Source organism: Neofelis nebulosa, chromosome 3 (genome assembly GCF_028018385.1).
Source record: "Neofelis nebulosa isolate mNeoNeb1 chromosome 3, mNeoNeb1.pri, whole genome shotgun sequence".
Taxonomy (NCBI): Eukaryota; Metazoa; Chordata; class Mammalia; order Carnivora; family Felidae; genus Neofelis; species Neofelis nebulosa.
In genome coordinates, this window is record NC_080784.1 from 126221770 (window position 1) to 126235474 (window position 13705).

Consider the following 13705-nt stretch of genomic DNA (forward strand, 5'->3'; position numbering starts at 1 on the left):
AATTGTCCTCATTTTGGCCAGTGAAAACTGTGTTAAAGCTGGGTGTTGTGTCTTTGTGTTTTTCCTCATTATTCTTTGAGTACTTCTTTACTTTCCGGGCCAATAAGATGTTCCAGGCTCTTCTTATTCTTTTCCTATTCCAGACCTAATACAGACATTTTTCCAAGGAGTCCTAGTTTTTGTTGCTGTTGAGGATGATATCTATATACCAAGATTTGGTGTCTAGTGTGCTCATTCTCCTGTAGTGTTACTGCTGCTATGACTTAGTTAGACTAAGGAAATGCATGTGTGTATGTATGTGTGTGTGTGTGCATGTGCATATGCGTGATACACAGAAACATACATATATTTACATTTTTATCAATTTTATATCTTTTTATTTTATAAAAAGAAGCTACACATTATATTTCCAGTTTAATGACTTTGGTTCTTTCTTTCCTTCTCTCTTCCTACATTTTCAAAACCTTTTCTTTTTTTTTTTAATTTTTTTTAACGTTTTTATTTATTTTTGAGACAGAGAGAGACAGAGCATGAACGGGGGAGGGTCAGAGAGAGGGAGACACAGAATCTGAAACAGGCTGCAGGCTCTGAGCTGTCAGCACAGAGCCCGACGCGGGGCTCGAACTCACGGACTGCGAGATCATGACCTGAGCCGAAGTCGGCCACTTAACCGACTGAGCCACCCAGGTGCCCCTCAAAACCTTTTCTAATAATGAGAAACTTGGACCCATTATCCTCAATATATTTACTATTTGTTCATTCCTCCTGCATGTACTGATCTCCCAACATGCTATCTGCCTGCTCATCCACTTCCATGGTCACCTCCATAGCTGTCCTGCCTCCTTGCCCCTGAAGAAAAGGTGGGAAGGAAGAAGGCAAGCTCTGCTATTGTTTTTAAGGAAAACTCAAGCAGGCTGCTCCTCTATGCTCAGAATTTTTATTTTTCTATGCTCAGAATTTTTTTGTTGATGCATTTGGGAGATACACTAGTGCCTATCCTGTGTTAAGTATTATTCTAAGCCCAGAGATTTAGCGCGCACACACACACACACACACACACACTCACCCCTATAATCTGATTATATGAAACATGCATTCTAGAAAATGATAATATATATCTTTAATTTTTTTCTTAATTATGCAATTGACTTACCTGGGAAAAATTAAAGCCTTTCAGTTATGCAAATAACACTAAAGTTTCCTTTGGCAGTTATGGTTGAATCTTGTCTCATGCCTTAGTTGTGTCCTTTCTCAGAGGTAACTACTTTTATGAGTTTGATGTGTAGTATTTCAGATATTTTGTAATATAGTTACAGATACACACATCCACATCACCAATGTATAATGCTATAAATGCAGTTTTCCATGTGTATTTTTCTTTATGTAGAGACATCATATTCCACGTATAATTCTGAGACATGTAGTCTTTATGTTGTCATTGTTTACATATTTGTAAATGGAGATTCCTCATTTTTAAAACCACTGCACAATATTTCTATTGAAAATGCTAAAATGTATTTATATGTTTACTTGCCGTATATAAATATTTTCTGTGAATGTCTATCTTTAATTTTGTCCGCTTTCCTGATCTCCCACTTTTATCTTTGTTTTATTGGGTTGTACTAATTCTTTACATATTCTGGAGACAAACCATTTGACTTTTTAGGATTTAATATTTCATGGTGCCGTTAACCAAGTAGATAATAAATTTGATAATGGAATATATCAATATTTTTCTGTTATGAAATCCTTTATGTATGCTGTCAATATGTTCCTAGACTTAAAAATATTTAGACATTTAATTCATTTGAAATTTATTTTTATAAGTGGTATGATGTTAAAATCTTATTATATATTTTCCAAAGAATCATTTAAAAAACAAATTATAAATTACAAAACAATGCATCCTTTCTTTATTAACTTGAAATATTATTTTTATCATTTACTAAATTTTTTATTGTGTATGTTTATATGTAAGCCACTTTATAAATTTTCTAACATTTTAATTATCTATTCTTTGTTTTCAACCGCATGACACTATTGTATTTACTCTAGTTTTATAAGATGCTAAAATAGGTCAAAGATCAAGTCTACTATCTTTCTTTGTTTAATCACAACTCTTTTGGTTATTTTTACAAATTGTGGTTCCATTTGAATTTTAAAAGCCCATGTCAAATTATATAAAAATATTGTTAGTTTTTTTGAAAACCACTGAATATAGGTGAACTTGAGTGGAACTTCCAGCTTTATATTACTGATTCTTATTATGCATGAACACTGTTTAATTCTTCATTTACTCATTATATTTTATGGTCTTCAATCATGTTTTCTGGTTATCAGCTTTTACTTTTCATAAAAGTGTTTATATTTCCTATTAGTTTTATTTTTAAGTATTTAAATATAGTTAGCATAATAATGATATTTTTCTATGAGATTTTCTATTTGTTAAATAATACTTTAAAGGGAAACTGATTTTTGTAAGATCTTATATCCAACACTTATGGGACTCTCCTATTTGTTCTTTTTTATTTTATTATGAGGATGTGTAAGAAGATTATATTTTCTGTAATAGTGAATTTTATGTATCATTTGCAAATATTTTCATCCCTCATTTCTCTATCTTGTGTTATGGTATTGGCTAAACCATCCACTATAATGTAAAAGAAAAGTGGTGATAGTTGGCATTCCTTGATTTTGAAGTTTAATGGAGCCGCTTTTTGGCTTCACTATTAAGCGTCATATTTACTAATATCTTTCTGACTCAGGGAAGTTTTCCATGATTCCTAATTGGCTCTTGGCATCAATTAATCTAATCATGTAGATTTCCTGCTTTGTACTGCTTATGTAATGAGTTTTACTGATGGATTTTCTAATACTGCATCATTCTTGCATTGTAGGAATAATGCCTTTGTTGTCAAGACTACTTTTTCCTTTGCTATTATATGACTGGAAAGGAAGTATTATCACCTGTTACTTTTGTTCTTTTGTTGTGATTATGTATACAACTGATTAGCAAAACCTTTGATAATTGTCTTTTTAACTGGTTATCTTTTTCACACATTTTTGTTGTTGTTGTCATTGTTGTTCACTTATTTGTTTTTGTTGTTGTTTGTTTTCCTAAATTTCTTTTCTGGTAGATTTGTATAAACAATCCATGTTTGTTTTTTTCTTTTTTTCCCTTCAAAAATCAGTTTTCAGCTTTCAGCTATAAGCTATAGCTACATGTGATCTGTCTTGCTTCCAAGATATTCACATTAAGTGATATGAATTTCTAAAACAAGGTTACACAATATGTATTGGTGGAAAAATTAACATTTTGATCATTTGTTGATTGATGTTTGGGTCTGCCTTTGATTTCATTGTTCTTTACCCAAAGAACAAGTTAATCTTTTCGCCAGATGGTTTAGAACTGACATTGTCTAACTACAGTTAAAACTACAATAGTCATGATTCTTCCTATTGTAAGAGACTGAATCTCAACTCATAGTAGCTGAAGTAATGAAGTTAATGTATTGACATAAATTACTGGATAAAACAGGATGACTCTACTCCAGTTATGGGTTGAATCAGGGGTATAAGTCAATATCGTCAGAATTTTTTTCTCTATTTCTGCTCACATCTATTTGGTTTTACATTCAGGAAATCTCTATTCACATAGTTGCAAAAAGCTTCACCAAGAGTTACATGCTCATATCCTGTAAATTTAAGAACTTTAATAGGTTAAAACAATTATTTCCCAACAGTGCCTGGGGTCTCTCAAGTCCTGGCTTAGGTTACATGTCCTAGCCAAAAATAATTATTGAGGCTGGAGGATGAGATTGTCTCATTGTCTAGATGTGATATATATGTTCATTCCTTTTACTGGAAGCAGAGAGAAGGGGAAGATGTTTGTCAGTCTTATGTGAAGTACATGAATAATTTCCCATAGGAAAATGCTCCCTTTTCAGAAGAGGGGAAAATTTAAAAAAAGACAAGACTGATAATACAAATACTTAGCTAACATTGCATGGTTATAACTCGGGTATTGATCTTTGCAATTTATACTCATTAAACCCTCTTAAGAACCCTATAATGAGCATATTATGTTTTTATTTTGAAATAATATCATGCTTTTTACATTTATATTTTACAGGTATAGAAAATTTAACAAAGATAGCACATAGAATTCCCGTATACCTCACATCTAGTTTAACATCTTACATTTTTATGGAAATTTGCAGAAACTAAGAAACTGCCGTGAACACATTACTATTATCTAGACTCTGGCATACGTTAAAGTTCGTTCTTGATGATGTATGGTTTATGGTGTCTGGTTTGTGAGGCACATGATCTATGGATTTTAAAGCATGCATAAAGTCATGTATCTTACACCCAGTATTATGTAAAACAATCCCTTCATTCTTCTGTGGTCAACTGTTCTTTCCTCTCCCAGACTCTGGCAATCATTAACCTGTTTTCTACCCTTATACTCTGCCTTTTCCAGAGTATCAAATGAATGGAATCATGCAATATGTAGATTTTTGTGTGCCTTATTTCAGTTAGTGAAATGTATTTAATAACCATGCATGTAGTTGCATGAATTAATCATTCATTTTTTTTATACTGAAATAGTATTCCACTGTATGGCTTTTCCACAATTTATCAATTCTCCTATTGAAGGACATCTAGATTTCTTCTAGTTTTGGCTGTTATGGATAAAGCTACACTCAACATTCTCATACAGATTTTCTGTGAATATAAGTTTTCAGATCTCTTGGATAAATACCTAACAGTGTTATTGCTGGATTATATAATAAGCCTTTGTTTGATTTTATAAAAATCTGTCACTCTTTTCTAAAGTTGCTCTACCATTTCATAATCCCATCACCAATGAAAGAGAGTTCTTGTTGCTCCTTATCCTCACCAGCATTTGTTATTGTCAATTTTTTTTTCCGTTTGAGCCATTCAAATAGAAGAGTAGTGTTGCAACACTTGAGGCACATGGTTGCCACATGGTTTTATTTTATATTTCCCAATGACAAAAGATTTTGAACATCTTTTCATGTATTTACTTGCCATTTGTATATTTTCTTACCATCTGCATGTCTACCCTTTGAGGTAGGTATTAATTTTATTATCGTTAACTCCATTTTACAAATGAGAAATCTGAGAATCAAAGTAATTAATTACTTGTTCTACGGTCCTGTCACCGGTAACAATAGATTTTCATTACTCTACTTTTAAGCAACATATTGTGAAAATGAGTAAAGGAAACCTTATTTAAAATTCTTTTTTTTAACATTTGTTTATTTTTGAGACAGAGAGAGACAAAGCATGAACGGGGGAGGGTCAGAGAGAGGGAGACACAGAATCCGAAACAGGCTCCAGGCTCTGAGCCGTCAGCACAGAGCCCCACGCGGGGCTCGAACTCACGGACCGCGAGATCATGACCTGAGCCGAAGTCGGCCACTCAACCGACTGAGCCACCCAGGTGCCCCAGGAAACCTTATTTAAAATGGCTTCAGAAAGCCCTGAAGGGGGCCTTCTCACACACATACCACTGGTTGCAGCCTGTATAATTGGCAGGAAGAAGGAAGTTAAGAATTATTTTGACAAGGGAAGGCATGTTCACATAGAAATTTTATCTCCTGTTTTGAAGAAAAAGAAAGAAGGTCCCTCTCTGCCCCAGCAGCAAGGCACTAACCATCACAACTACCAGCCACTGAGAAACTACTGCAGTCTCAAACTGTTATTCTCTAATGAACTTATGTTCAAAACAACCCTCCCCAATTTCCTCCTAAATCCTTATAGAAGTTGCCCTTCCCTCTGTCTCTTCATAAATGTCTGTGGTTTGCCATTGTTCCCATGTTCCAAATCTGCAATCCCTCTACTATTCCTGAATAATCTTCTTTTGCTACTAAAATAGCTGGTTATTTTATTTTTAAGGTTCTCACTATTTACAGAAGATAACAACCCAACTACAGAAATACCATCAAACTCTATGGTACATATCACTATATTATACCCATTACATGTCTGACCTCCAAATCTTCACTGAAAGAGACATCACCCAAATTCTTAGATCAGAAAATCACTCCACAAACTGAAAAATAAATCAGATGTAAAAACCTGTGAAACTAAATCTAAATAGTGAAGAACTCTTAGCAACAACCTCAAAGGACTGAGTTAACATAGGTAGCTACTGCTCCTCAAGAAGTTTATGCAACAGGCATTTTCAGTTAAGTTCTGTCCTCTCAGAGACTTTTGAGAAAACTATTAAAATAATGATCTACATTATTAGCTGAATGTTGTGCTTAAGTAGGATCATATTTGCTTTTAGGTATTTCCTGCCTTGATATTTGCAATCTCAATACTTTGCTTTCTTTTGTTTGTCTGACTCTTTACAATGTGAGATATGGTTGAGGTAACAATGTCATATTATGCCAGCAGTTACCCCAAAATGATGAGATGTGATGATACTCCTACTTTTTAAATTTCTTTGTGTGAAATGAGGGAGACCTACACAACCATAGATATACAAATTTTATTTGCAACGTTATATAATTTAAGCGAGGACTCAGATTGGATTGACTATCTTCCATTTGCTTTAGTGCCTTCATGTTATTAAAGTTATGCTTTTGTATGCCTTTTTCTGTTGATTAGATTAAAAGTTCGTTGGGGAAGCCTGGCTGGCTCAGTCAGTTAAGCGTCCGACTTCAGCTCAGGTCATGACCTTTGTGGGTTCAAGCCCTACATTGGGCTCTGTGCTGACAGCTCAGAGCCTGGAACCTGCTTTGGATTCTGTCTCCCTCTTTCTCTGCCCCTCCCCTGGTTACACTTTGTCTCTTTCTCTCTCTCTCTCTCTCTCAAAACTAAATAAATATTAAAAATTTTAGATTAAAAGTTGGTTATGCTGATTAAATAAAAAGTTTAAAAAAGCAAGTTCAGATTTTATTGTAGATTCATGCTATCTTTTGCACTGCAATTTTTAAACTAAAATACAAGATATTTCCTTAGTGTGCTATAAACTAAGATCACTGTATTTATTTACAAAGGTAGAATTATACAAAACTCAATGCTTTGGATCTAATATTCTTGCAGGAAAAACAGTATTTAGAGAGTATTTAGAGAGAAAGAGAGAGAGAGAGAGACAGAGTGTGAGCAGGGGAGGGGCAAAGAGAGGGAGACACAGAATCTGAAGCAGCTCCAAGCTGTGAGCTGTCAGTACAGAACCTTAAGCTGTCAGTACAGAGCCTGGAGCAGGCCTCGAACTCACGGAGTTCGAGATCATAACCTGAGCAAAAGTCAGACACTTAACCGACTGAGCCACCCAGGCGCCCCGACAACTTTAACATATATGTGACACTAAGGAGTTTTTTTCTTTTTAAATAGAAGACTCAGAAAATTAATCTGAGGTATAAAAATGGGGAGGAACCACAGAATACTTAAAGAACAGGTGATGCAGTGTCTTAATGCCGTGGAGGCATAAAAGATGATGGTATATGATTAACACATAGTTTCACCAACAAAAGGGTGTCATTTGCATAGAGGTTTTATGGGACTGCATGTGTATACATAGGGAGAACAGATGGTCCTGGGAGGTAGACAGGTAGGACAAGCTTTTAGCTTGTTCACATTGAGTATCACATTCAAGTGCAAATTTGAATGAGGTTCATACAAATTATATACCTGCATCAATCCATTATTTACTAGTCAATTTACCTGGTCAAGCCATGAAATCTTCAACCTTATTATTCAGATAACATTTACCACAAAAATCAAGTATGATAATTAAATAGAACAATAAATATAAAATACCTTGAACACTGGGCACCACTTAGTGGGTATTTGGTAATTTTGCATCTCTTTTTCCCTACTCTTCCCGGATTTTATTTTCCTTCGTGTGAGGCTGGTGGTCAAAATGTCAACATATTATTAGACACCTGGGTGGCTCAGTTGGTTAAGCGTCTGGCTCTTGGTTTTGGCTCAAGAGGCCCATGTTGGACTCTGTAATGACAGCATGGAGCCTGCTTGAGACTCTCTCTCTCCCTCTCTCTCTGCTTTTCCCATGCTTTCTCTCTCTTTCTTAAAATAAATACATGAAATTTAAAACAGTCAAAATGTTAGAATAAGATTTTGTGATTTTATTTAAATATTTTAAGATTTTATTTAAATAATCATTACCATAGATTCCATTATTATGGGAGAATGTTATTTTACACAGTGGAAAACTAGGCCAGAGAGATTAAATGATTTTAGAGATGACAGCTCCATTATGTCAAAACTAGATTAAAGTCCAATATTTATCATTTTATTCTTTACAATTTGCCTTCAGATTTGTTAGGTTAAATTACACATACAATAGCTAATGTACTAAACACTAACATGAAAATGTGCTCAATATCAATATAATTTATCACCAGGTTCCTTTAAAGTAGAATCACATTTTTATTTATATGGGAGCCAGGAATAGAAAAGACTCTACCATATTTCAAAGTTATTTTTCTCAATTAATTTGATATATTTTAGTTGTAAAAGTCTATCAAGATCCATTAAAATTAAATCTAAAAATTAAAATATCTGATAGGCAAATAAGATTTCATATTGATATTATAATAGCATAATAATGATCATAGTAGATGGAATTAGCCTTCCCATTAAAAAAAATGTTTATTTATTTATTTTGAGAGAGAGATGGTGTAGGAAAGGTCAGAGAGAGAGGGAAGGAGAGAATCCCAAGCAGGCTCATGCTCAGTGCAAAGCCTGATGCAGGGCTAAATCCCATGACCTTGAGATCATGAGCTGAGCTAAAATTAAGAGTTGGACACTTAACTGACTGAGCCACCCAGGCACCCCTAGCCTTCCCATTTTTATTGTGAAATTTTTATTTTTGTCCAAAATCTGTCAAAAAAAATCCATAAAGGTAAATGATCATTTTTGTTTGCCCATTTTCTAACATGGCATTTTATCAGTAAGATATTTTTGAAGCAAAACACATTCGAAAGAGGAAAGGAATGGGCAGAGGAGAAGGAAGGAAAAGAGAAACAAGGAAAGAAAAGTAGATACATAGGGGTGCCTGGGTGGCTCAGTTGGTTGAGCATCCAACTTTGGTTCGGGTCACGATCTCATGGTTTGTGAGTTCGAGCTCCATGTCGGGCTTGTGCTGACAGCTCGGGGCCTGGAGCCTGCTTTGGATTCTGTGTGTCCTTCTCTTTTTGCTCCTTCCCTTTTCACACGCTCTCTCTCTCTCAAAAATAAATAAAGATTTTAAAAAGTTAAAATAAAAAAGAAAGTAGATGCATAAACCTCATTCTGAAAGATAGTGAAGTATAGTAGCTAAAGTATATTTTAGTATAGAATAGTCACTAAATACTGCAGAACAAATAAGGTGACAAACTTATAAATACTCAAAATAGAGCTAATTATTTTTTTTGACAGAACAATGAAAGCAATGTCAGTGTGGCCAGAATTAGGAGTCAAAAATGAATATATGGATAAGTGAACACAGATTTGTGTTTCAGGAAAAAAAAGAGGAATTAGAAAACATGGACTAAACGAAAGGGAAAACTTGAATAGAGTCACATACCTAGTAGAGATGGTATGGTTGGCTTGGACACGTGACGTACTTTCTCTAGTCATTGGTCACTGCGTTTGTAGATATTCTGTAGGTCACCAGAACTCACACAGGGGTGGACTTTCCTACAGTGTGTCTCAGCCCCTCTCAGTCATTGGTGTAACAGGAGTGATGGTGCTTTGTGAGCTCTGTGGGTTCAATGAAAAATTAATGTGTGGGTGAATTAACAGAGAAGCAAATGCAAAAAATGCATATCATCTTATGGGATATAATTTTCTTATCAGATGTAACCAAATAATCCCCATATTAGATAATAATAATTGATTTTATACAGTTCCGTTACATATAATTATATAAAAGAACATTTATTTATAGCAATATAAAGATTATTCCTTAATATAAGTGAGTATTCAACAAAAAGTATATGTTAGAAATATAGAAGGTACATATCAGTATAGAATTCCTAGAAATATTATAAATACCTAAAAATATTCCCCAGATGCATATTTTGTCAATTTACCTATAGTGCTTTTTTTCTTTCAATGCTTGTAATTCTGGTATGTCTGAATGACAGAAACTAAATTATAATTTGGGAGGCATATAGTTAGAAGGAGAACAAAACATGTAATTTTTAATTATGTTAAAAGTTTTAATCAGTGTTAAAAATCTTGTTCTCTTTGAATAAACTGTGTCATACTCTGTGTAATGAGGACTGCCTAGAATCTTGAAAGTTGGAGGAACACTCTTCAGAATACTTAGGTCTCATTGATCGTGATTTTGTTATAAGAATAACAAACTTTTTAATGGAAATTTAGGAAAATTAACACTTAGTTTATTGGTGTGAGTTCTTCTGGAATAGTTGAAGAAAAGCCCAAGATAAAAGATAAGTGGTACAAGAACTTTTGACTTCTTTCCCAACTCTTATATAATAGCCTCCTGGTAGAATGTATTACTGGCGGGTCTCCTCCAAAGAAAACAAGAAATGAGAAAAATATCACATGAATAAGCCACTTATGTAGCAACTGATAGCATCTTTGGTTTTGTTGAGTTTTTCTTTATAGCTAAACAAATTAGGAATATTTAGCAGGTGTGTTTATGTTTATATGTGTGTGTGTAAATGTGTGAATGCATGCATGTAGTCTCTTCCTAGGAGAATAACAGTCCTTGAAAAATTGTGACACTGAGTCAGAAATTAGGAATATCAAGTATCAATATCATAGAAAATAAAACTTAATTTCTAAATGTGCTTGTAAAGTGATTACTCAAGTTTTCCCTGTAAATCTAACTCTTCCACCAACATTAAATATTTCCCATTTCTTATACAAAAAAAAAAGAATATATAAAGCTATGATTTATAGCATACAAATAAAAGTTTTATTGTAAATTTATTTGTGTGGAACCCCTAAATTTCCAGGCAGAAATTTAAATAACCTGTTGAAAATATCCCTAATAAACTCTATGAAAAGAGTATTGCTATACATTAGCTTTGTCTTCAAACACATGAGCACTGTGTAAATTATTCTCCAAAAAATAAAAGTGTTTATATCTGACTAAAGATATTTTAGGAACATAATTCTGCCTTTTTTTTTCTTCCTGATAGTAGCATCTTGATGGAATCCTTTAGTTCTAAATTACAAGTAAAAATAGATTTTTCTAATATATTTTAAGTGCATATTTTCTGTTGAATGTTGAGTTGATAAGCCTTTTAGAAAAGACCTATAGGGATCATCAAACCCTACTGTGTATCATTTTACAAATGAAAGAACTTACTTCTAGAAAAATGAAATGACCATTTTCACTGATGCATAGAAAATGGATGATTCAATTCTAGAATTCTGGGCTAAACTTCCTTTCAAAAAAAAGGTCTTCCTGTCTCTCTAGTCAGATAAATTTATATCAGAAAGGTGTTAAGTGAATGAAAGACCACATTTTGGCATTAATATATTTGCTTTTGTTTGGTTGATGTGATGTCTAATATTGTCAGGGTAATGACTAAAGTAAATAAAGGCAAGACAAGTCACCATGTGGATGGTTGATTTGACTCAATAATAGGGATAGTGTTATAAGCATTCAAGAGTTTGAATATATTTTAAAAGTATCACGCTATATGACCAAAGAAGGAATAAGTGAATACAGGTAAATCAGGCTCCTAATGAAGAGGTTCTAAATTCAGTACCATTGTATCTGCCAGTCCTGAAAAGAAAATCAGAGGCAACCAAGGAAGATATTGAAGTTAGACGTATAGCAAAAGAAAATGGGTGGTTTCAGAATTTTTGGACTTGGCTTCTAGAAACTAAATTTATCTTAAATTATAATTCTTTACTTCTTTGGTATTCAGCAACAACAAAAGCCACCTGACAATCATTTGGATCCCTCCTGCTGTTTAAAATGTCCAAGGGAAAGAAACATGACATTGTATCCTATTGTTTCATTTCAGTGAGTTTACTTTCAAGTCCTAAAAATAGGAAGCAACATGACAAGAATTACCAATAGCTTTTAATATTATTTGTCTATTTGCCACTTGCTTTTTCCACCTTCACAAAATTTCTCTTTGTCATTTTTTAAACTGATTGCCGATTGTTTCCATGAATATAACTCTGCTAAGAAAAACTATGTCAAACAAGAAACTTCCTACCTATCATTAACATAAATAATAGGGTGAATAAAGCAAAACAACCCATTACCAAGTGTTTTTTAATATAACTTTAAAAAATTATGTATAGCTAATATTAGATAACCCACAGCAAAGCTTCAGTGTTCCTTCGTATAGCATTCCTTTATGATAAATGTAATTTCCCTATTATTGTTATTATATACATGAAAAAATAAACAGTGGGTTAAATTAATGATAGAAAGCAACAGCTTAGAAGCACATAGGATAATAAAAGTCATTTGATTTTAAAAAGTGGAAATCACTCAAACTAAATGATCTATACACATATAGATTTGGCTATGAGTAACGGCATGGACTAATACTTTAACAAATTAGAACACAACCACAAACTAAATCTAAAAGAGAAAAAACTTCAAATCTACAGAATATGCATTCAAATTCAGTGTAGCCAATAAACGTAAGAGGTTAATAAAATTAAACCTCTGAAGTGTGTGTGTGTGTGTGTGTGTGTGTGTGTGTGTGTGTGTTTACTTGTGTGTGTTTAACCACCTTTAGGACACACACACAAAACAACAGTATCCAAGGAAATGCATTTTAGCAACTATGAATCAATAGGGTGCTCTTATTAGACAAAGGATGATGTGTGAAACACTGCTCAGAGTGCTAGCATTGCAAGAAGAGAAGGCACTTTGCTCTAGAATTCTATGATAAACAAATCCCTTTGAAGAGTAATGCTTGAAGCTGCAAAGTAATATTTTAAAGTCAGCATAGTGAAAAACACTGAAATGTCAAAATTTGACTTAAACTGTAACTGTCTTTGATAGAAACTGGTAAAATAAAATAGTGGCTATATATAGATAGAGAAACAAATATTTGCTAATAAAACCTTGATTGAAATAATTTTATATCCTATTACAATTACACTTTATTTTTTAATGTTTATTTTATTTTATTTTTGAGAGAGAGAGAGAGAGAGACAGAACACAAGCAAAGGAGTGGCAGAGAGAGAGGGAGACAGAATCCAAAGCAGGCTCCAGTCTCTGAGCTGTCACTGCAGAGCCTGATGTGGCTTGAACCCACAAACTGAGCCAAAGTCAGATGTCTCACTGACTGAGCCACCTAGCGCCCCTACAATTACACTGAATTACACTGCAAATCAATTTGTTAACAACACTGGATACACTCAGTAGATTTGCAGCCCTTCCCATGAGTTAAAGAATATTTTAATAGAATATAATTGTGGAACTTACTGTAACTCCTTTTATAATAAGATGGCTAGACCTTCTTTTCTAGCATTCTGAATTTCAGGAAATATTAGCTCATAGGATTTCACTGGGATTCTTGAATGTGGCTCATTGTATAGATGTATGTAGGACAGTATGATGCAGTATAGTGATTTACATGTGTGTTTGGCAGAAGATTAAATTTGCTAGCTATGTCTTGCTACAGAACATAGTCCATAGTCAAAGATGTCAGGAAAATCTAGAATTGATCACTTCAAATGATTTTCTTCACTGCAGGACCTCAAAGAGCATTTA